General features: G+C 41.5%; 1 protein-coding gene across 3 annotated transcripts in view; it reads right to left on the bottom strand.

Moving 5' to 3' along the window:
• The window catches only part of BCL9 (BCL9 transcription coactivator), a 91,981-nt gene extending 91,621 nt beyond the window's left edge, over window positions 1-360 (bottom strand). For all 3 annotated transcript variants that reach the window (XM_036015399.1, XM_036015401.1, XM_036015400.1), the window contains exon 1: window positions 42-360. The gene's annotated coding sequence lies outside the window, so the exon portion shown is untranslated. The remainder of the gene's footprint in view (window positions 1-41) is intronic.
• Between the last annotated feature and the right edge of the window lie 22,612 nt (window positions 361-22,972).

Raw genomic sequence — 22,972 nt, 5'->3', positions numbered from 1 at the left:
GACAAGCCTGCCACAGAAGAAAGAATTGTTAGGGCTCTTACCTGTTTTATGAGGAGAAATTCTGGAGAATCATTTCAGAAACTGAGGGGAGAAAGTGAATGAAGACCAAAAAAAGACCCTTTTCCTTCAGTCCCTGGGCTCCCGGTATCAAGACACCAGGACAACATCAAAGCAACTTAGGGGGAACACTTTAGGGGCCTATTGTCTGCTCTGGTCTGATCTGTTTTTCTTCTGACTCCCCCTCTTGCTGCGGTGACACTTGGTACGGCCCAGGCATTCATGCCAAGTAGCTTTCACACATGGAAGCTTGTCTCAAGCAATTGCTGACAAGCCACAAACAAGACATTCTCTCTCCCTTCTCTGCGCCCCCCTCTTCTCCTCCCCCCTCCACCTTTCCCTCCTCCTCCTCCCTTGTCTCCCCTCCTCCTTTCTTCTGAAAGCAAACTAAAACTCTCCAGCGACAGGCCGGCTTGGCCTAGACGCACATGCAGGCAGTCTCTCTCTCTCTCTCTCTCTCTCTCTCTCTCTCTCTCTCTCTCTCTCTCTCTCCCTCCCTCCCCCCCCCCCACCCCCTCACCCCTCCACCCTAGAGTAGCTCAGCTAGATGCTGCTGCACTGGTGGAGTTAAGAAACAGGGGAAAGCCTAAACTGAGTTGGGGGCAGGGAGAGAGGCAGAGGGAGAGCGGGAGAGCCACCTTCTAGGTCCTGGTAAGATGGCAGAAGAAAGGTGAGCCTTTTGGAAAAACAGCAGTGGCAACACACACGTATGTTCACATGCACACATTGAGAGACAGTCTGAGCTCCAGGAAGAGCAGAAAATGACTCCCGTCAGTTTGAGATTGGGGGAGTGAAGGGATAAGGGAGCGTGTGGACCCAGTACTGGGGTTTCTGCTGAATGTTTAGATGGTTTTCTTCATTATAGTAAGGAAAAATGTGTTCCCCAAGGATCTAGCCTTTCTTCACTGTATAATTGAGCACAGACCTGAGCTACTTGTTAAAATAAATCTACAAAATGTGTAAATGTGTGAGTAAATGTAACAGAAGGTTCAACTTGTAGTGAGGATATTTTTTAAGTGGATGTTTAAAAAAATTTAAAGCTGAAATCCTAGAGAGCAGTCACAAGGAGAGTAGTAACAAGTAGTGTAAACTCTGAGAGCTGTGAAGTGTGATGCTAAAGTTACTGATTGCCAGGCTGCTGGAATTTATGGAGGGTGGGCATTTCGAGTTGGAGGGGGAAGGGTGAGTCTCTGAGCTGTTTTCGAGGAATGGGGTGGGGGGGATAGGAATGAGGTAGTATAATGAACATCGCAAGAAGCAAGCAGGAATTTGATTGGTGTGGAGGGGGAAGATGGGGATGTAAAGGGGGGAACAGAAAGAGAAAAAAAGTACTGCATTAAAAATGAAAAAGAAAAATGGAAGTCTAGAGATTGAAACATGCAGAGTGAATGAGATGGCAAAGGCAGGCATAAAATGTGAGCAAAATAAGCACAAAGGATGTGCAAATTTGCAGATGGCATGAAATCAGGAGGGCCAATTGAGATAAAAAAAAAAAGAATGACAGGGTGATTATGTGACATTCATAATTTTAGCATGTTGTGGAGTCACCAGCATGACAAGGTCTGCCCAGACCAGGATGGTTACCCCTCTAGGAGGAGGATCTGAATGGAAGCTCGGCAACTAAGTGGAGCACTAAACCAGTTTTGTATTTTTGCATGGAGGTGGTTCATAATAAATTCTTCAGAATCTTTTTCTACTAAATTCAAATGATGTGAACACACATCACTTACTCTTTCATAGTGGTACAACAGGAATAACATTGTGACTTTTTACATTTAGTACTAACTAAATTGCTTGTCACTGCCTAAAACTCACCACATCCAAGACATTCTTGTTCCTGCTTCCTGTTCTCCTTAATGTGCTTCTTCATCTGGACTGATCCTTAGAGCTGTCTGTCCTGATGAGTCCCATTCATGACAATGGTAGTGGTGATAATGATAATAAAAACTTTTGATTGAGTACTTATTTGATTCTAAACATTTCTCCAAACATCTATACATGAAGTCATTTCTATTAAGACTATCTCCATTTATAGATGATAAAAATGAAGTATCAAGAGGTTAAATAACTTGCGTGAGGTCACTCAGCAAGGTAGAAGTGGAGCTGAAATCAGACTCAGGTTTATGTGATTCCAAAGACCCAGTTCAATTCATCATTTTATGCCTTCTGATCTGAGTAGCCCAGCTTCTCCATAGCACCCCAAGTCCTGCTAGCCATAAAAGCACACTGTTCCTTTCTGCACCCCAGGGCTGGGTTTGGATCCTCTCATTGAGCCAGTGGAACTTCTGACCTCCACTCAACAGGCTATGGACTTACTGTCCTCTTCTAAGTGGTGGTGACTCACGGTGCACATATGGAGGCCCCCTAGGCAAGAAAGTACAGAAGGTCAACTTAACCTCAAAGATTGCACACTTTACAGATTGCCAGGCAGTGGATTGCATAGACCAAGAAGGCTTCCCTTCTGTAAGAAAATTTAAAAAACAAATTAACAACACCCACAAGGTATTAATGGTGATGATGATGATGACAACAGCTAACATTTATTAAACATACACATATATTAGCAACCCCATAAGGTATAAACTATTATTGCTCCCATTTTCCAGATGAATAAACTGAGGCACAGAGGCTCAGTAATGGTCTAAGTTCACTTAGTCAGGAAGCGCTGGCTGAGGTATGGTTCCAGACAGCCAGCCTCTCCACAGACCACGATCACCATCACTATGCTGTCCTGCTTAAGAAGTGAAAAGAATGGTTCTAGTTATTTGACTATAAATCTAAATGCTCAGTAAGACAAAAAGAAGAGATGCAATAATAATCCTAATATATTTACTTGTCTTGTTTAATCATATATCTCCCATGAGTAGAAAATGAAAAAGAAAGCATATGCCAAGGCCCCCAAACAACCTCAATTTTCCAATTCCTCCACAATTGCAGAAGACAGAGATTCCCCACTCTGAATCAGAACATGCTGATAGGAACAACAGGTAAGATTATCTTGCCTCCAGCATTGATGGCTTCTACTTGCCAACTCCAAAGAGAAAAAAGAAAATCCAAGTGGATGAATGAGCAAGGTCAATGCATGAGTGTTTCTAAGTTTATTTTTACAAGATGTCTCTGAATGTTAAACTCGAGTGTAGAAAACAGTGCCCTGGATTCTTGGGGAGAAACCTGGATTCTAGTGCCAGTTCTAGCATTCAACAGTGTGTGAAGCAAGCCCTGCTGTATGAGCCTTATTTCCTCAATTATAAAATGAGCTAATGACATTAGCTCTTGAACCCTCTCCAGCAATGAAATGCTATCGTTCTAATAATTGTCCAGTCAATGAGGAAAAAATTAAAAGCCAAGCTAAAAGATGAAATGTGTGCATGTGTGCTGGAGAGCATGGTAGCACAAAGAGAAAGAGTAAGAAAAGACACCCATTGGGCTGGTCTACCCACATTGTGGCACACCTCTTCCAAATAATTCTAAATAATAGCTATTTTTCACTTTATTTAGTTTCACTGTTAGAATTCTCATCAATAACAAATTTACTTGCATTAGTAATAATCTTTTTAACAGACTTCTGGCAAGATGGAGGAATAGGTGGATGCACCATATCTCCTCGCACAACCAAGATTAGAACAACAATAATTTACAGATAGAATAACACTCAGAACTGACAGAGGATTTATCTGAATGGAAGTTGGACAGCCAAGAAGTTGAAGTAGACCCATATATCCAGACTGGTAGGAGAAGACGAGCCGGGCGGGCGCGGGGCTGGTGCGGGTTGGTGGTGCGCAGAGGTCGGGGAAAATTTGGCGCAAAATCGGCGCGACAGCCATCTGGGGCGCAAGAACGCAGCGGTGATCCCTGAGTACGCAAGCTGTGGATGCCGGACCCAGTGAGGCCGATTGTGGACCAGGGCAGAGCTCGCAGCCCAGGATCCCAGAGAAGGGTCTGAGCCCAGGAGAACGGAACTACTGCCATTGTTCCCTGCCGTCCCTGCTCCCACCCCCACCCCCACATATAACGTCACAATCTAGCGACTGGGGTGCCCAGCCCCGGTGAACACCTAAGGCTCCACCCCCCACCACAGCCAGAGCGACCAGACAAAAAAAAAGAGAGAGAGAGATAGATGGCTCAAATAGAAGAACAAATCAGTGCCCCAGAACTCATCCTTTTGAGCGATCAAGAAATAGCCAATCTATCAGACGCGCAGTTCAAAACACTGGTGATCAGAAAGCTCACGGAATTGGTGGATTTTGGGTGCAATTTAGATGAAAGGATGCAGGTTACCATAAAAGAGATGCAGGAAGATATACGGAAGAGAGCCAACAGTGAAATGAAGGAATCTGAGTCTCAAAACAATACAGTGGACCAGAAGGAAGATAGAATCAACCAAGCAGGAAAGCATGATGAAATAAGAATTCAAAAAATCGAGGAAAAGCTTAAGAGCATCCAGGACACCTTTAAACATTCCAACATCTGAATTATAGGGGTACCAGAAGGGGAAGGGGGAAAGCAACAAATTGAGCATGTATTTGAACAAATAATAAAGGAGAACTTCCCCAAACTGGCAAAGGGAACAGTCTTCCAAGAAATCCAAGAAGCTCAGAGAGCCCCAAAGAAGTTGGACCCAAGAAGAAACACACCAAGGCACATCATCATTACATTAGCCAAGGTAAAAAGGAAGGAGAGAATCCTAGAAGCAGCAAGAGATAAGGGGACAGTAACCTACAAAGGAGTTCCCATCAGACTGTCAGCTTATTTCTCCAAAGAGACCTTACAGGCAAGAAGGGGCTGGAAAGAAATATTCCAAGTCATGAAAGACAAGGACCTACATCCCAGATTGCTCTATCCAGCAAAGCTCTCATTTAGAATGGAAGGGCAGATCAAGTGCTTCTCGGATAAGGTCAAGTTAAAGGAGTTCATCATCACCAAGCCCTTATTTTATGAAATGCTAAAGGGACTTATCTAAGAAAAGAAGATAAAGAAAAGACATGTATAGTAAAAGGTCAGCAAACTCACAATTATTAACAACCACACCTAAAGCAAAACCAAAAGAAACTAAGCAAACAACTAGAACAGGAACAGAACCACAGAAATGGAGGGCACATGGAGGGTTAGCAGCAGGGGGGTGGGAGGAGGAGAGAGGGGGAAAAGGTATAGAGAATAAGTAGCATAGAATGTAGGTTGAAAATAGATAGGGGGAGGGTAAGAATAGTACAGGAAATGTAGAAGCTAAAGAACTCATAAGTATGACACATGGACATGAACTAAAAGGGGGAAACGTGGGTGGGAGAGGGGGTAGAGGGTGGAGGGGAGAGAAGGGAGAAATGGGACAACTGTAATAGCATAATCAATAAAATATAATTTACAAAAAGTAATAATCTTTTTTAAAAATGCAAACACCTTTAGAAGGTATAAGGAGAATTGCCTCTCATTTATTAGTGTGAATTATTTCATTAGGCTATTTTCCTCCAAATACCTAGTTCATACCAAAATAACCCTTTAGATGTCAGAGTAAAGTGGAAAGATTAGGGGAAGCAGGTAGATAGTTTTAGAACTTAGAATACTCTTTACTGTAACATAGGTCCGATTTGGAGGTTGATCAGAGCAAGAGAAAGATAAGGGGCACTAGGAGATGGCATAAAATATGAGAGGGCGAGGAAATATTAGAGGCAAATAGTCTGCTTCAAAATCTTCTTATCTGGGGCAAGCCTGGATTTAAAGAAAGAAGGATCCTGGCTTCGTATTCCTCAGTACTCTTTCCCCTATTCCCTGCATCTAGCACATGCTTTTGAAGGTTCCTGTGAGTCTTTGAAGCTTAAGTTTCATTTAAAGTGTTTTTTTTTAATGAGGGAAAAATGCTCAGCTTTCCAAACATCCTACTTAAAATTAAAGTTAAAAAACACAGCCCATTCACAATTTGATATCTATCTACCCATATATTTTTAAGTGTGGGGAAAAAAATACAGGAGACAGACAAAAAAGGCTTTTCTCTTCTACATATTTCTGGAAGATGAATTATCTGATGTAAAGGAGAAAATCAGGCAGAAAATCAAGAAACAGAAAGATAAAACAGCAATTTAGAGGCAGGCAAGGTTAGAACTCACCAAACTGAAAACAGCCCCATCTTCTAATAATAAATCATATAAAAATAAAACCACCCCTCAATTATTAAAAAGCATGGTGAAGTTACTGGGTTTTGGAATTAAAAGATTTGAGTTTCCAAAATAATTTAGCTTATAAGCTAAATGACCCTGGCCAAGTCTTTTAACATTTTTGAGCCACAATTTTCTGATATTTCCCATGATATCATGAATTACTGAGTTACTATGTTAAGAAGCTTTATAAATAGTAAAGTGCTATACAAATTTTAGCTGACACTATGTGATAATATGTCATAAGAATTAAGAACACTAACCAGGTATGCTCTTTATATGCATTTAATCCTCCCAACTCACCCTGTAAGGACAGTGCTACTACAGGGACATGGGATTACATGGTATTTATGTACTTTGTCTCCAGAGCCAGGCAAACATGACATTGAGTTATGGACTCTACTGCTCTGTGGTTTTGGACAAATTACTCAAGCTTTCTGAGTTTCAATTTCTTCATTTGTACAGTGAGGATATTAATAGTACCTTTCTCATGGGATTATTTTGAGGAAGAAATGAGATAACAAATGCATGTGACATAATTAGCACAGAGTCCAGCACATGAAAAGTAATCAACAAATGTTAAATGTCACACTTGTTGTCATTTTAGACTTGGGGAGATTAAGTCCTTTGCCCAAGATCACACAGCTTATAGATATAAAGGTCCCAAACTTGGTTCTGTCTGATGCAGAGCCCCTGCTTTTTATTGCTTTCATATTATCTATCTTGCCATTGATTTTTCTGAACCACAGATAATTGAAAAGACATACTAATTGCATTATCATTTGTTTTACCTTAATTAGGTTCCACTTGAACTGTTAGTCTGTAAACATAACTACTCAAGGAAAATATTTTCTATACAGAGCATCTTAGGAGAAATGATGTTGTTATTTAAAAATACTATTTGAAAGAATCCCTCAAAGTAATCCAGAGTAGAGTTCTAGAATCTCAGAACAGCATGTGACAAACTCATGTTTTATTTTTATTTTTGATTTTAGAGAGAGGAGAAGGGAGCAAGAAAGAGGGGGAAAGAAACACTGATATGAGAAATAATGATTGCCTGGCTCCTATAGGTGTCCCTACTAGGAACTAAACCTGCATCCCAGGCATGTGCCCTGACTGGAAATTGAACCTGTGATCTTTCTTCAGTTTGTGGGACAATGCCCAACCAACTAAGCCACATGGGCCAGGCATAAACTTATGTTTTAGAATTTAAAAATTATTAGCCTTTGCTGGTGTGGCCCAGTGGATCGAGTGATGGCCTGAGAACCAAAGGGCTGCCAGTTCAATTCCCAGTCAGGGCACATGCCTGGGTTGTGGCTGGGTCCCCAGTTGGGGGCACATGAGAGGCAACCACACATTGATGTTTCTCTCCTTTTCTTCCTCCCTCCCTTCTCCCTCTCTCTAAAAATAAATAAAATATTTTTAAAGTGTAAACAAAACATTTTTTAAAGAATTTAAAAATTATTAGTGTAAATTTCATTTTCTTCTCTTCCCAGATAAGCTTCAAGTCACTAAGTCAAGTGGCCAAAAGCTACAGTATAAGAGAAAGAAGACAAAAGCATCTAGGTAATACAGAAACTGTAATATACTTCCCCCCAAAGCCTTAAGAGATGGATAAAAATTAAGAACTATGATTTTATAGCCTTCCCCCTAAAAAAAGTTTAAGGAAACACACCTGACTTTTAAAAAATGTATTAATAAGTGATTCACATTACTGAACTCTGGTGAGAGATGGCAGGTAAAAATAGACCATTATTGTAGTGAAAAATACAAATCTCCCTCCTTCAGAATCAAAGAATACAGCTTTTTCATTGTTCTTACACTACAATAAATCAGAAGAATGGGCTCACAGTGAGTAAGCTGAGGAAATAACCATCCTGGAAGTGGCCAACAAACTAAATGCCCCAAGATATTATCACACCATTTTTTAAAGCACATTTATTTAATATTTTTCTTTTCCTGGCAACTTTCTGAAAAAAGCTCTAATTGTTGTGAAAGACCTATGAAGCCTTTTAAAAGAGACTGCTAATCAGAAATTTGCTTGAGTTCATATGTATTTGACTCATATTTATAATTGTTTTTTAAGTGGGTTAACTAATGATAAATTGGAGTTCTATGCATTTCATGAGATGTGGCACGTCTGTATTGCACACTCACACACAGTCCTCTTGGGAGAAAGATCAGGCTTGAACCACATTATTAAGTATCCCAACTATGAAAGTCTTAGGGTGCCTATTATGAACAAAGTGTATGTGTAATAATACAACTGGTGTTTTAGTGGGACAGAAAAGACACTTTGTCCTCTCCTCTCTCTTCCAATCAGAATGTAGAAGGGAATTTAGAAGATCCAAGAAAGACTTTAGACTCAATGTTAGCCAAGGCTCGGAATACACAAACTATAACACTATAATGCTATAACACCATAACGTTTGCCGTGAGCTGTATCTGTATCTCCTCCTGAAAATCAAATCTGTTTCTGTTTGGTGAAGTTTACAGCTCATCAGAGCAGAAAGAGGCAGCAGAGCCACTGGTGGGAGCCACTGGTTTTGGTAAACAATGAGCCAACATCTCCCCCAAGGGAACAGATCAAAGGAGATGTAACCAACAATGGAGAGACACTCTGCAGCAGTTACTGAGCCAGCTAGGAGAGGACTGCCTTTCCTGACTGACCTTGGTGTCTGTAAGTGGCTGAGCTACCCCAGCCTTCATTAATAGGCAGAGGGTATGATCCAGGGCACTCAGCTGCTCACAAGCCTGCTTAGAAACCAATATAGGCAACAGCTACCTAGGCCACTAGCCACAGCTAAGTAATTCTCTGTTCAAACAGGCCTTGAGTTTACTTTGGGCTGACTCAAAGATGTACATATAAAAGGATTTCTCACTAACCTTGATCCAGAGTTCAAGTTGTTTTCCCTTACAAAACTGAAAGAGATAATTGATCTGAAATAATGTTGCATTCATTGTACATCTGGATTTGAGGTTGCTTGACCTCTGAAAACCTGGAATGGAAATAATGCAATTATCTGAACTAAAGACAATTGAATTTAAAAAAAATACTGAAGCCAAGAAAAGGAAATGTATCTTTTATGCCACATAGCTTTGCCTAGCAATGGAAGATATACCTTTTATAAAGATGAAAGATGCATAAAGACTGAATAGAAGGTGGTGTTTTCAATTCAAGTTAACAAGCATCTGTGATTACCTGTTGTGTGCAAAACACTACTAGGCCTGGGGACACCAAAATGAGTAAGAATGTGTTTCTGTTCTAAAGGACCATACTGTTTAGACAGTGGAAAAGAGGGAGCTGCCCACAAGTAACCACAGTACAAGCCATCATGAGATAATCGAGACCAGCAAGTATTGCAGGCATTTTGAGTTGTATGCCCAATATATTCCCTTTATTCTTGGAGAATAACTCCTGGACTTGCATTCAGATAAGCTCTAGCACTTATGTTTATACCATGCAGCCAGTTCCTCTGGCCATTAAGACTTCCAGAAATTTAAAATTAGGATTCATAGAAGCTAGTTGATTTCTATTAACTCTTGAACTGAGTCGACTAGTAAGGAAAAAAAAAACAATGAAATCACCTTACTCAGAGAAGTAGAGATGTGAGTCCATGTGGTCTGAGAGAGAGAGAAAGAGAGAGAGAGAGAGATTGAGAAAGACAGAGAGAAAGAGAGAAAAGATTCTTGTCATCTTTCCAAACCATGGCTCTAGCCTTGGTGGAGGATTCCTGAATTTGGCTCTCTTAAGATCTTAAGTAAGATCTTGCTGATTCTAAATATCCCCCTAGACTGGTTCTAATGGGTTTCTTTTTCTGGCAGCCGATAGGAAAACTAAGACACCAAGTGCAACAAATAAATTGAACTCCCAATATTGAAGCCTATTAGGGATTCTGGTAGGTGAAAAAATACAGTATATAGTCCTGTAGAAGAAGTGCTATGAAAATATGAAGAAGAAATGGTGTTTATTTCTTCAGCAGAATTTTGGGAAGGCTTCACAAAGGATGTGGCATGTGTTCTAGACCTAGAGTAAGATTTAAACAGATTTGGTGGGATAATGCATTTCAAGCAAATGAGAAGGTACTTCCGACTGAGAAGTCAGGAAGTTTGTGTTAAGATATGACTTCTACACTTCTCTGCATCTCTAATTTTCAGCCAGGCTCCAAATGACAATCCAGTTTGCTCCCTAAGACCTGAAGGCCAATTTGAGCTGCCTGTTGCTGTTTTGTACACTACAGCCTACAGTCTAAGAATGGTTTTTACAGTTTTAAATAATGGCTGGGAAAAAAATCAAAAGAAGACTCATATTTCATGATATGTGGAAATTATATAAAATTCACATTTTCATCTCTATTAATGAAGTTTTATTGAAACAGTCAGCATCATTCCTTCACATATTGTCTATAGTTGCTTTTACACTATAACTGCAGAGTTAACTAGTTTCAACAGAAAACATAAAGGTTGCAAAGCTTAGACTATTTCTACCTGGCCCTCTGCAGAAAATATTTGCTGACCTATGCTCTATACTTCAGCCTCCAGAAGTTTCCTTTGAACATTTGGGATGTGAAGATTGAACATCCATTTATAGACAATATAGTGTATTAATATGTACTTTGTTACTTTCTAGTGCTGTTTTAAGAATCATTCATAATATTTGTGAAGTGATCCAAGAGATGTGAAACAGTATGACATACCTTGGATCCCATATTACAGATACATAGAGATAGAGATAGAGAGATGTAAATATAGATAGAAAAAACCTGAAAAATATGTGAAGAACAGTCAATATATATTACCTCTAAGATGTGAGTTATGGAGAACTTTATTTCTAAAATAACAACATTAATAATATCTGTGATAACCACCTTATATTAACAGCTTTCTGTGTGCCAACCACTCTGCTCAATATTTTATGTATTTATCATATTTAAATTTCCCAAGAACTCTATGATATAAGAACTATTATTGCCCTTATTTAGCAAATGAGGAAAATGAGGCACAGAGGAGTTAAGTTACATGTCCAAGATCACAGTTAGTATCAGTAGAGCCATAATGTAAACACAAGCAGTCTTTATCCAGAGATTTTCCTCTTGCCAGCACACCACATGTATAATTCTTTTTCTTTTCTTTTTTTAACAGGCTTAATTCACTTTATTCTTCGTGTATAAAATTATGTGGTGGCCACAGCTGGAGCCTGGGTTCTCTGCACAAAAACTCTGAGGTGGGTCTTTATAAGATGGTCAGTGAATTCCTGATAGGCAGACTTGGTGACCACAGTCTCTTTCCAAAGATTGGGGTGAGATACTGTAGGACTTAGAAATGGCATCGAAAGTTACCTTGGCCAAGTTGCCCAGGGTGGCACTGCAGCTCCTGGCTGAAGCATAGCAGTCACAGTATCAGCCATCATCAGCAGCTTCTGGGGCACAGGGGCCAAGACAAGCCAGCGCCCCTGGGGGTGGGGATGAGGGGTACCAGCACAGAGCCACAGCACCCAGTCACCTTGGATGGACAGTATGGGGCCTGCCAATCTTGTTCCTTCAGAAGCCTCACTGCACAAGAACAATAGAGAATTTGGTCAGGATGATGGTCTCATGGATAGTAGTGGCTGCTTCCTTTGAGTCCTCAACATCCAGACCAACATGTCCATTGTAGTCCCCAGTGACGATAAATGCCTTGAACCAGGTCCTAGGACTAGTGCAAGGCTGCTTTCGTATGGGCATAGTCTTCAAACCCTCATCCTTGTGGGTTGCCTCCAAGAAAAAGTCAGTGATTTCAGATTCCTTGATGGTCAGAGAGAAGAGTTAGATCTCCAGGGACTTGATCTTCATGTCCTTGACCAGGCAGCCCAGTTTGGTGCCAGGGATCCATTCCTCATTTTTGGGCCCGACCCCAACCCTGACACTAACCAGAGCCATGACCTCAGCCCTGGATGTGGCTGCCAAATCCTTCATGAAAGCTGCCAGAAGCTTACAATTCCAGGGCACCCAGGCCCTCCTGCAGCACCAGGGTCATCTGCCACTTGATGTTTCCTTGGGGGACGGGGAGAAGCCATACTTATCATTCTTATGTTATATTTTTCCTGTTTGAATTTTTTAACCATCTATTGCTTTGGAAATTAGGAAAAACGTGTACTCTAAAAATAAATAAATGTATCCCTGGCTGGTATGGCTCAGTGGATTGACCACTGGCCTGTGAACCAAAGAATCACCAGTCCGATTCACAGTCTGGGCACTTGCCTGGGTTGTTGGCCAGGTCCCAGGTAGGGGGTGCACAAGAGGCAACCACACATTGCTATTTCCTTCCCCATCTTTCTCCCTCTCTTCCTCTCTCTGAAAAAATAAATTAAATCTTTATAAATAAATCAATAAATCAATGCATAGCATGGTGCCTGGACACATAGTGATGACAGTAATGATAAAGAGAAGGAGAGGATGATGATGACAACTTAACATTTCTTGACGCTTTCCTATGATTTTGCATGTTAATTTAATCAAAGAGGCATTTGACAAGTTGATTATTATTGCTGTTATTACTTCTATTACCCTCATGTGTTTCTCAGAGCCCCTGAGATGGGCTGGGGCTGTGAGGGTCTGAGAAGTACATGGCATTCCAAGTCTCCATTCCAAGGGCTAGGAAAAAGCTGTTACTTCTTCTTTCCTTTCTTTTTTCTTTCCTTTCCTTTCTTTTTTTAATTAAGAAAAAGTCTATTTAGAAACTTACAGAGGTTGAAGAAGTGAGTGGAAGAAGAAAGGGCTCAGGAAACAAGTTATAGAGTCAAAAGATGGGGCCCTTTGAGATCAGGAGAGAGAAGGGTAAAGGTAAGAAAAAGGTAAGTGCCTGGGGGGAAGTAGAGGGAGAGGGGAAAGGTGCAGGCAAGCTCCTGGAGGGAGGGCACCAAAGAAGCTGTTCTTAATTCTTCCCCTACTTCGTTGCAATTTTAGGTAGTCAGAGAATAAATGAGATAGGTGGATCATCTGGGGTGAGGAGAAGAATGGTTCTAAATCTGGTATTGGTACTTATTAGCTCTGTGACCTTGCTCTAGACCTTACATTGTTACAGTTGAACACATTATCCTCTTTTTCCAATTCTACCTTGTATAGATAGCAAGATGGTAGGTGTTCAGAGTCACTGCAAAGGCCCTGCTGCCCCACTAGGAGGCCTCCTATAGCCTGAGAGTCTCTCATGAAAGATTTATTTCTTTGGGTTAAAGCTTTACCAAGGAGAGGTGACATATTAAGCCTCTGACACTGCGGTGATTTAATGTCATGGATTCGTAAGATGTTAGAGCCAGGAGTCACCTAGGGTCTAAAACCTCATTGTTTCTGTATCTAAACCAATTCTTTCCTATTTCCATTTATAATGGGAGAGGTGTCCCTGCTCCTATCTAGGCTAATTCTTCTCCCTGTACTCTGAATTCTGCCTACCCTTCTTCTCAAACACCCCTTCTATCTATTATACCTTCTCTTTCCATACAATCACCTCTCCCGTTTGGCTGGCTTCTTTCCATCAGTATTTAAATAAGCTCAACTCTTGTTCATCTTGAAAGATAAAACAGAAAGCCTCCTGGACATCATACTCTTTTCTAGTTATTGCCTTGTTTCACTTCTTTCCTTCTGAGTTTAACTTCTTTTGAGAATTGCCTATCAACTCTGAGGGGCAGATGCCAGGATTTTAGAGTAGGCATATGTTTTGGGGGAGCCTGGTTCAGCCTGGAGGAGGAAGAGTGAGTGACACAGAAATTGGTGGAGGAAAGAAGAGGAGAGTAGGAGGTTCCTGTAAGCAAAGTGCCTAATTCATAATTTAACCTAAAATCAATACTAACCCTTCACATTAATTAATAAATTATATTGGGATTGAGTACCTGCTCTGAGTCTGCCAGGAGGTACTGTGGAAGATACAGTCAAGTACTTTCCACATCACTGCCTTTGAATTGTTCACAGTTTCATATGGGAGGCAGGATATACACACTCAATTAAGGTATCAATACAGGACAGTGTGTAATTAAGGCAAAATGAATGACCATGTAATATCAGTATCACTTAGGAATGTGTTAGCAATGTAAATTCTCAATCCCCACCCCAGGCCTACTGAAACAGAAACTGAGAATCCTAGCAATATGTGTTTAAAATGCTCTCCAGGTGATCCTGATGCAGGCTAGAGTTTAAGAACCATTGGAGTAAGCAATATGGGCCTCTGGTGCTGGAGGCTTAGATCAAACTCCAGGGGCAAGGAGCTAGAAGGAAGGCTGGAAAGAGATACAGGAAATGTGATGGCAAATGAATGTATAGGGGTTGCAATGCGCAAACTCTAGAAATGGTGGAGGAGGAGGGTCCTGTAGGGGAGCAAGGAGGAGAAGGGTGGGGGACCTGAAGAGTAGCCTGGTTGAAGTGGAGATCCCTGAAGAGGATGAGGGTGGGGCCAGGGACCCTCAATCCCAGCAATCCAGTGAGAAAATAGAAACTTCAGTTTCTCTTTATAGACAGGACTCCACCTACCACATCTTATTCTTTCTCTCTTTTACCTTTATAGGAATTCTCAACCAGCCTCTCATCTCCAGAAGCAATGATTATCCCTCTCCTTTGAACTTCACTGCTCAAAATCCTGGATTCCCCGCCTCCCCATCAGTACTTCCTCCCTCCTCTAAATCCACCCTCTCACTCCTGCTATGGGTTAGAAATTATAAACCACTTTTTTGAGAAACTGTTCCTATAGAGGCTACATGATTTGAACAAGTTCTTACAAAGTGTCCTCCCAGGAGCTATACCTGCAGGTTAGAATCTGAAAGTGTGTATGGGGGATTCATCAGTGAGAATTACAAGGTAGTTGTCACAGCCGGCTTTATACAGCAGCAGTTAAGATCCAGGGACCTTCAGAAGTTGACTTGGGGCATTGGAAGCAGCTCTCAGTGGGAAGTCCCTTACAAAGCCCAGGGGAATGCTTTGAGGTATGTGGCCTTGTTTCCCAGTGGGATCTTCTCTCAAGATACAGCTTCCAAAGGCACCTTTAGGCTCTGATGTTTAAAACACCTTATTCCTATAGAGGCATCTTGATGTTGTGGGATGTAAGGAGGCTGGAGAGTACACAAAGGATTCTTTTTCTGTTAAAGATTTTCATCAGAAGATCTAGGTTTTAAGGCTGAGCTCTTCTATTTGCTATCTAGATGATTTTTATCTAATTTATTTACTTCTCCCAATGCCCTTATCTGTAAAATTCGGATGATAAGTACCAACTGACAGACCAGAGTCACTGTGAGGGTCAAATGAGAGGGGGAAGTGCATTATCAAAAACACAGTCCTGCCCTGGCTGGTGTGGCTCAGTGGATTGAGCTCTGGCCTGCAAACCAAAAGGTCACTGATTCAATTCCTGGTTGAGACACATGCCTAGGTTGCAGGCCAGGTCCCCAGCTGGGGGTTTGTAAAACCTGGTCAATATTTTGCTCCTTTCCTTTCTCTCTCCCTTCCCTTCTCTCTCAAAAATACATAAAACTTAAAAAAAAACACAACAACCCCAAAACAGGCCTGTTCAACCCATGTGAGGGTGGTGGTCTCTTAATTGGTCTCTCTGCTCCTCTGTTCTCTCCTCACTCCATTAGAGCCTGTCCAATGTTGTGAACTGGTTTCCAAAAAATATGATCTGTATTATGTGACAGGATAATATTTCAAGAAATTTATTAATATTTCCCCCTCCATTTCATCCTCTAACATTTTTTCATCCTTTACCTTTGAGTTATGAAATGCTATGAGAAACAAGAAAAACAAAGACACAAGCTGGGACCCCTCTGCCCTTTCATCACATCCAGACCAGGAGAGACCCTGAAGTCCTGCAAGGAGCATTTAATGGGAACTCTCATGGAGCAAGCCTATAGTCCTCAGAAATTAAAATGTCTTGGGATCCCTGGCATGAAAGGTGACAACAGTCAAGGACCAATTGTCTTTCCCAATGCTGACTAAGCCCCACAGAACTAAGCCCCACAGACCCTGAGCATGGGGCTGCTGGCTGATCCTTACCGAGGTGTTATTTTCACCACAGAGTAAAATGGGGGCCAGAAATAAAGTTCCATTTTAGTTCTTGGATATTTTAGTTTAACATTTGACATTTCAAAAGCTGTCACTGACCATGTTGCTTTCCTAATGAAAGGGGCTTAGTGACTCCTAACTGTCTTCCAACTTAATTCCATATGTCATCTATGTCCTTTGCAGTGTAATCAGCCCTGCCCATCCTAGCCAACCTGTCAGATATCCCAGTCTCTGCCTCTAGCCCAGACCTGGCTTCTGAGCTCCTGCTGGGTCTACTCCCCTACTGGTGGCTCAGGTCTCCACCATGATGTCCCATAGTTACCTCAACTTATTGTCTCCCCACCTACTTCCTTCACTTCTTGTGGTTCTCATTGCTGATGGCCCCACAAGAAACACAGTCATAGGAGCAGAAATCCTGGGGTCATTCTTGTCCTCCACCTCTTTTAATAATATACATCTCATCAATCACAACACCCAGCAGAGACTATTTTCTAAATATTTTTGGACTCTCTCTCTTTTCTACATTCCTACCCCCACCACTTTAGTTCTGGCCTCATTATCTTTTATTCTGACTACAGCTCTGCATGGTCTTTTGCCATCCTCCCCACCCCCACCCCTGCCACACACACACACACACACACACACACACACACACACACACGGCAGTCAGAGAGAGGTAGCAGAGTGTAGGAGTTAAGGATTTGGCCTTGAAAACAGGAAATCTTCTTTCTACTCCTTACTACTTGAGTGACCTTGAGCAAATTTGGTACATCTTTCTGGAGATGATAAAGGTTATTGTGAAGTTAAGCTTTATAAACCACTGCTGGCCCTAAATCATGTAAGAAGACATTGTTATCATTATCTTTCCCAAATGCAAATGTGCTACGTTATGTCCCCTGAAAACTTTAGGTGATTGCCCAGTCCTTTGAATAAAGTTCAAAGTTCACAGACTGCCCTCTCAGTACCTTCATGATCTAATCCCTCCCTGTCTAACTACCTTATTTCCTATCACTCTTCATTTGGCCTTATACATGGGCATCTGGTGTGCTTCCGATAGAGCCTTTGCACAGGTTGTCCTTTGTGCCTGCACTGCCCTGATTCCCTTGTCACTCACTGAACCCCTATCTTGTTATTATTCTTCTGCATGCTACTTCATACATACCTCGACTGTTACATTACACTTATCACACTGTAATATACCTTTTTTATGTGCCTGACACCTGCTTTAGACTGCAAACTATCTGAGGGAAGGAATGATGTGTTATTCATCTTTCAGCCATATCCCCAACTTTTCATGTGTTTGGGTTAAAGCCATTTTGCTTTTATACAAGATCTACAATAGTACCTATTTTCACTAACCAAAAGAAATACAAAGAGGATTTTCACTTTTACAAAAATGGTGAAAATAGTGTTCAGCATTTGTTTTGTTGTGAACCATTCCGTATAGAGGTAGTACATAACCCTACCTGCAAGAGTGTCTTCCCCAAGCTTCTTTCCTGGGAACTACACTCAGCATCTCAGCATCAAGTTGCCATAGCTTTGACTGTGTTAGCCTCTGTGCTTTATCTCAATTTATTTTGCGTATCCATTAGCAAGATGTGTCCTCAGGTATTAGAAAGGCTTAAGAGAGCTCATGAGGGTGATACACAAAGTGTAAAACCGGTGTAATTAAGTGTATTCAGTATGACTGAGTAGGTTAGTTTTGGGATCTGGAATGCTCAAAATTTTTTCATATAAGTTAATGGCAATTGCTTTTTTGCTTTACCAAATTCTGGCATACAAAGTTTTCATAGGAACACTCTACTTTTGAGTAGCAGGAGGTGGGGGACCTGTGATACATATTTTCAAAAAAGTTTGTTCAATGCCTTCATGAATCAATAAAACAAAAGCCATGTTTATCTTTGCTTTTGTGAGTGTATTTCTGCATGCTAACGCCCCATCTGTTTAGACTATACCAACCTACAAATCAAATTAAGGATCACCATCCTCAGAAAGCAGCACAAGACTATACAAGGTAGACTCCTCTGGTAATGCTAACACCAGGCAAGCTTCTTAGACAAGATGGCATTATGCCCTGTATTGGGGCTATTCTCATACAGATCACCACCAGTTCCTCATGAAAGTACGTGTTCCTTGAGGATAGGCATGTAGCTTCCCAAGCTCCCAATCCTTTATGATCTTCAGCACAGTGGGTGCTCAGTGTCAACTAAATAATGAACATATGCAAGAATGAAAAGATGAATTGATGTCTCCCTTGTCTTAACTTGTAGTAGTGATCTGTTTTGTCCACTTTGGGTCATATTTACATACAGTCTTGGTTTTTTGTCTAATATTATTTTCTCAAGAGATTGTAAACCCCAGAGACAGGGTTGCCTTTTAATGCACTTCTGTTTCCCAAGACCCTGATTGCAATGCTGAATAAAATAGTACCAATTTCTACTGGTACTAAATACTTCTTGAGGAATTGAACCAGCCCCTCTGATGAGTAATAGAAGTAACAAACTACAGAAGAAGAAATTGGTCTGGTATATTACAAGTTTTATCCAGTGTCTGCACTTCTTCACATCCCTCTTTTCTCCTGTTTTGCTCTTGTTCAAAGCTGTGTCTCTAGCCTCAGGCTAAACATTTCAACTAACTCAGTTCCCACTACTTCCATCTTATTCAATGCCAACAGCAGTTTTCCTGGGGATCCCTCCTCAGTTAAGCCTGCCATTGCCTGATCATTTTCCAAGTTGACCCTGAAGATGAACCTGTGGCCTTATCATCAGTCTGCAGGCCTGGGGACATCAGATTGGTTTTCTTATAACAAAAACAGCAACAACAACAATAAGAACAGCTAACATTCACTGAGAGCTTGATATAGAAGGTAATGAGCTAAGTGCTTATTTTTATTTTTTAAAATATTTAATAATAATATCTGTTACATTTCATTATATTGAGAGTTGAATAGTCCAGTGGTATATAGAATGAAACCTGAAATGCTGAGTAGTTTTTTCTGGAATTTATCAATTAACCCTCATAATACTAATAATATCCAATAAATATATAGTCAGAAACTATTTTATATATTTCACATCTATTAACGTGTTATTTTATAAAGATTTTATTTATTTACTTTTAGAGAGAGGGAAAGGGAAGGAGAAAGAAAGGGAGAGAAACATTAATGTGCAAGAGAAAAATCAATTGGTTGCCTCTTGCACTCCCCCAATTGGGAACCTGGCCTGCAACCCAGGCAAGTGCCCTGACCAGACTTGAACTGGCAACTCTTTGATCAGCAGGCTGATGTTCAATCCACTGAGCCACACCAGCCAGGGCTATTAACTTGTTTTCAGCTGCACCACAACCTACTGAGGTAGATGTCCCATTGTCTCTGTTTTACAAGTGAAACTGAGGTACAGAGAGGCATAGAGAGATTCACTTACCTGCCAAAGTGACAGTGGTAGAAGTGGCTGAGCCTGAATTCAGATTAAGGGAGTCTGGCTTCATTGTCCATGTTCTTTATTACTAAGAACACGGGACGTTATAGTGAATAAGGCTAAGTCCTTGTCCTCATAAGGCTTCCATTCTAGAGAGGACACTGAGGCTGGAAAGTACTTGTCAAGTGATGGTTGTTCAGCCTGTATACAAACAGTCCTGGGACCATTGGGTCTGACTGCAAAACCAATGTTTGTAACCCTAGGCCATACTGCTTTCCTGAACAGATTCCATATCAAAGGCCCTGGAGGACCTTAAGGGTTACTGGAAGTGGGCAATCTGTGTACTCACAGTAATTACTGTCACCTTTCCTTTCCCACTGTCCTCCCTCCCTCCTCCTTTTCTTATCACTTCCCTGGCCCTTCAAATACAACAGGGTAGAATTAGCCTTGATGGGGTACTCAGGGCCAGAGAGCTTGCTGAGAATAAGCCCACCACCACCCTGACTCAGCATAAAATACTAGCATTAACACTATTTAGCAATCCTTCTCTCTTCAGTCTCCCTGACCATCTTCCACTCCTTCCTCCTCAAAATCTTCACAGTCCTTACAAGGGGAAGTTCTGCCTAACTTAACCTGTCATACATGTCCACTCCTCTGGTTTGAGTAGTCTGCCTGAGTCATAGGGACCGTGGGCATCCCTGTACACCTTTTCTTTTCACTAAGCTAAATTACCTCTGCTCTCTAGGAATTCAGCCCAGATATGGTTCTTAAACTCATACCCCTGTTAGATCCTCTCCAAGTTCTTATTATCATACTTCACTTGTGAGGCAAAAACTCAACACTGCATTCAGAAAAATTCAGGTTTACTGCCAAAATCAGAGTAAGATGATCTGATGGCCCTTCTGAGCACTTTCTTTTTTTTCACATTTTTATTGACTTTTATTTTTTAAATATAGTTTATTGATTATGCTATTACAGTTGTCCCATTTTCCCCCTTCACTCCCCTCCACTCTGTATAACCTCTCCCACCCACATTCCCTTTAGTTCATGTTCATATGTCATACTTACAAGTTCTTGGCTTCTACATTTCCCCTATTATTCTTACCCTCCCCCTGTCTATTTTCTACCTACCTTCTATGCTACTTTTTCTCTGTACCTTTTCCCCCTCTCTGCTCCTTCCATTCCCCTGCTGATAACCCTCCATGTGATCTCCATTTCTGTGAATCTGTTCCTGTTCTAGTTGTTTGTTTAGTTTGCTTTTGTTTTTGTTTTAGGTATGGTTGTTAATTATTGTGAGATCCATTCTACTGTACATATTTTTTATCTTCTTTTTCTTAGATAAGTCCCTTTAACATTTCATAAAATAAGGGCTTGGTAATGATGAACTCCTTTAACTTGACCTTATCTGAGAAGCACTTGATCTGCCCTTCCATTCTAAATGAAAGCTTTGCTGGATAGAGTAATCTTGGATGTAGGTCCTTGCCTGTCATGACTTGGAATACTTCTTTCCAGCCCCTTCTTGCCTGTAAGGTCTCTTATGAGAAATCAGCTGACAGTGTGATGGGAACTCCTTTGTGGGTAACTGTCTCCTTATCCCTTGCTGCTTCTAGGATTCTCTCCTTAGTTTTAATCCTGGGTAATGTAATTATGATGTGCCTTGGTGTGTTCCTCCTCGAGTCCAACTTCTTTGGGACTCTCTGAGCTTCCTGGACTTCCTGGAAGTCTATTTCCTTTGCCAGAATGGGGAAGCTCTCCTTTATTATTTGTTCAAATAACTTTTCCACTTGTTGCTCTTCTTCTTCTCCTTCTGGTACCCCTATAACTCGGATGTTGGAATGTTTAAAGATGTCCTGGAGGTTTCTAAACCTCTCCTCATTTTTTTGAATTTTTGTTTCTTCATTCTTTTCTGGTTGGGCGTTTCTCTCTTTTTTCTGGTCCACATGGTTGATTTGAGTCCCAGTTTCCTTCCTATCACTATTAGTTCCTGTACATCTTCCTTTATTTCACTTAGTGTAGCCCTCATTATGTCACCTATTTTGTGACTAAATTCAGCCAATTCTGTGAGCATCCTGATTACCAGTGCTTTGAACTGTGCATCTGATAGGTTGGCTATCTCTTCATCGCTTAGTTGTATTTTTTCTGGAACTTTGATCTGTTCTTTTGTTTGGGCCATTTTTTTTTTTTTTTTGTCTTGACACACTTGTTACGTAGTGAGGGGTGGAGCCTTAGATGTTCATCAGGATGGGGCAACCTGGTTGCTGGGTTGTGATGCTGTATGTGAGGCAGGGGTCCAAGAGGAAACAGTGGTGCTTGCTTGGCTCTCTGACAGATTTCAGTTACTTCTGCCACTTCCCCCAAGCAAACTGGGCCCTTCTGGTGCTGATTCCTATGTGGGTGGGTTTGTGTATGTTCTAGGACCCTGTGGGTCTCTCCAATGATCACTCTTGTGAGGTTGGGAGTTTCTCCTGCTGGCTCAACCCTCACAGGTGTTTTCAATTAGTGTTTTGAGGCTTTATTTCCCCGAGCTGGGATCCTGGGTTGTGTGGACTGTCTCACTCCCCAGTTTTGCCTGTTTTATCTGCAAGTGAATATGGGACCGCCTGGTCTGCCAGCATCCTTGTGCACTGTGGCCCTCTGTAACTGCCACCTCACTTGGTCTGCCCGCTGCCCCCTTGCATGCCTGAGGTCTGCCAGCCACCGCTTTACTGCAAACACTCTCCGCCTGGCTGCTCAACTCTGCCCCTCCTATTGGTCTGGATGAATGTTTCTTCTTTAACTCCTTGGTTGTCAGATTTCCATACAGTTCAATTTTCTGTCAGTACTGGTTGTTTTTTTGTTTCTAAATTTTTGTTGTCCTTATTTTGGTTGTGTGAGGAGGCACAGTGTGTCTACTTATGCCTCCATCTTGGCCGGATGTCCCCTGAGCACTCTTTCTGATAGGAACACTGTGGGCTTCAGTGATCTAGGGAGCATGGCTACCTGCAGCCTGAGAAAGTGTCCATCTAGGGATGGGCTGGGAATCCTGGGAAGATCTTAGCCTTTCCTCCCAAGTGCTAAGAAATGGGGATTAGAAAGGATGGTATGCACAGGCTTCCCACAGAGGGTATGGTAGACAAACCAAGGTACAGCTTTCTCCCTCCCCACAGTCCTGGGCCTGGGAATATAAGAATCCCTTTCATATTTCACAGACCTCTGGGAGGAGAAGTGGGCACAGGACTGGGATGCTTTGCCCTCAGTGTCTCATACCACACAGATGTGGGACTCCTCTTCATTCAGGCCTCAGGGGGCTCTTTGAAGACACCTGGTGGCTCTAAGTGAAGTCCCCATAGGGCCA

This window comes from Phyllostomus discolor, chromosome 14 (assembly GCF_004126475.2).
Source record: "Phyllostomus discolor isolate MPI-MPIP mPhyDis1 chromosome 14, mPhyDis1.pri.v3, whole genome shotgun sequence".
Lineage (NCBI taxonomy): Eukaryota > Metazoa > Chordata > Mammalia > Chiroptera > Phyllostomidae > Phyllostomus > Phyllostomus discolor.
The sequence above is the reverse complement of the archived record's forward strand: the minus strand, read 5'-3'. Positions and strand labels throughout refer to the sequence as shown.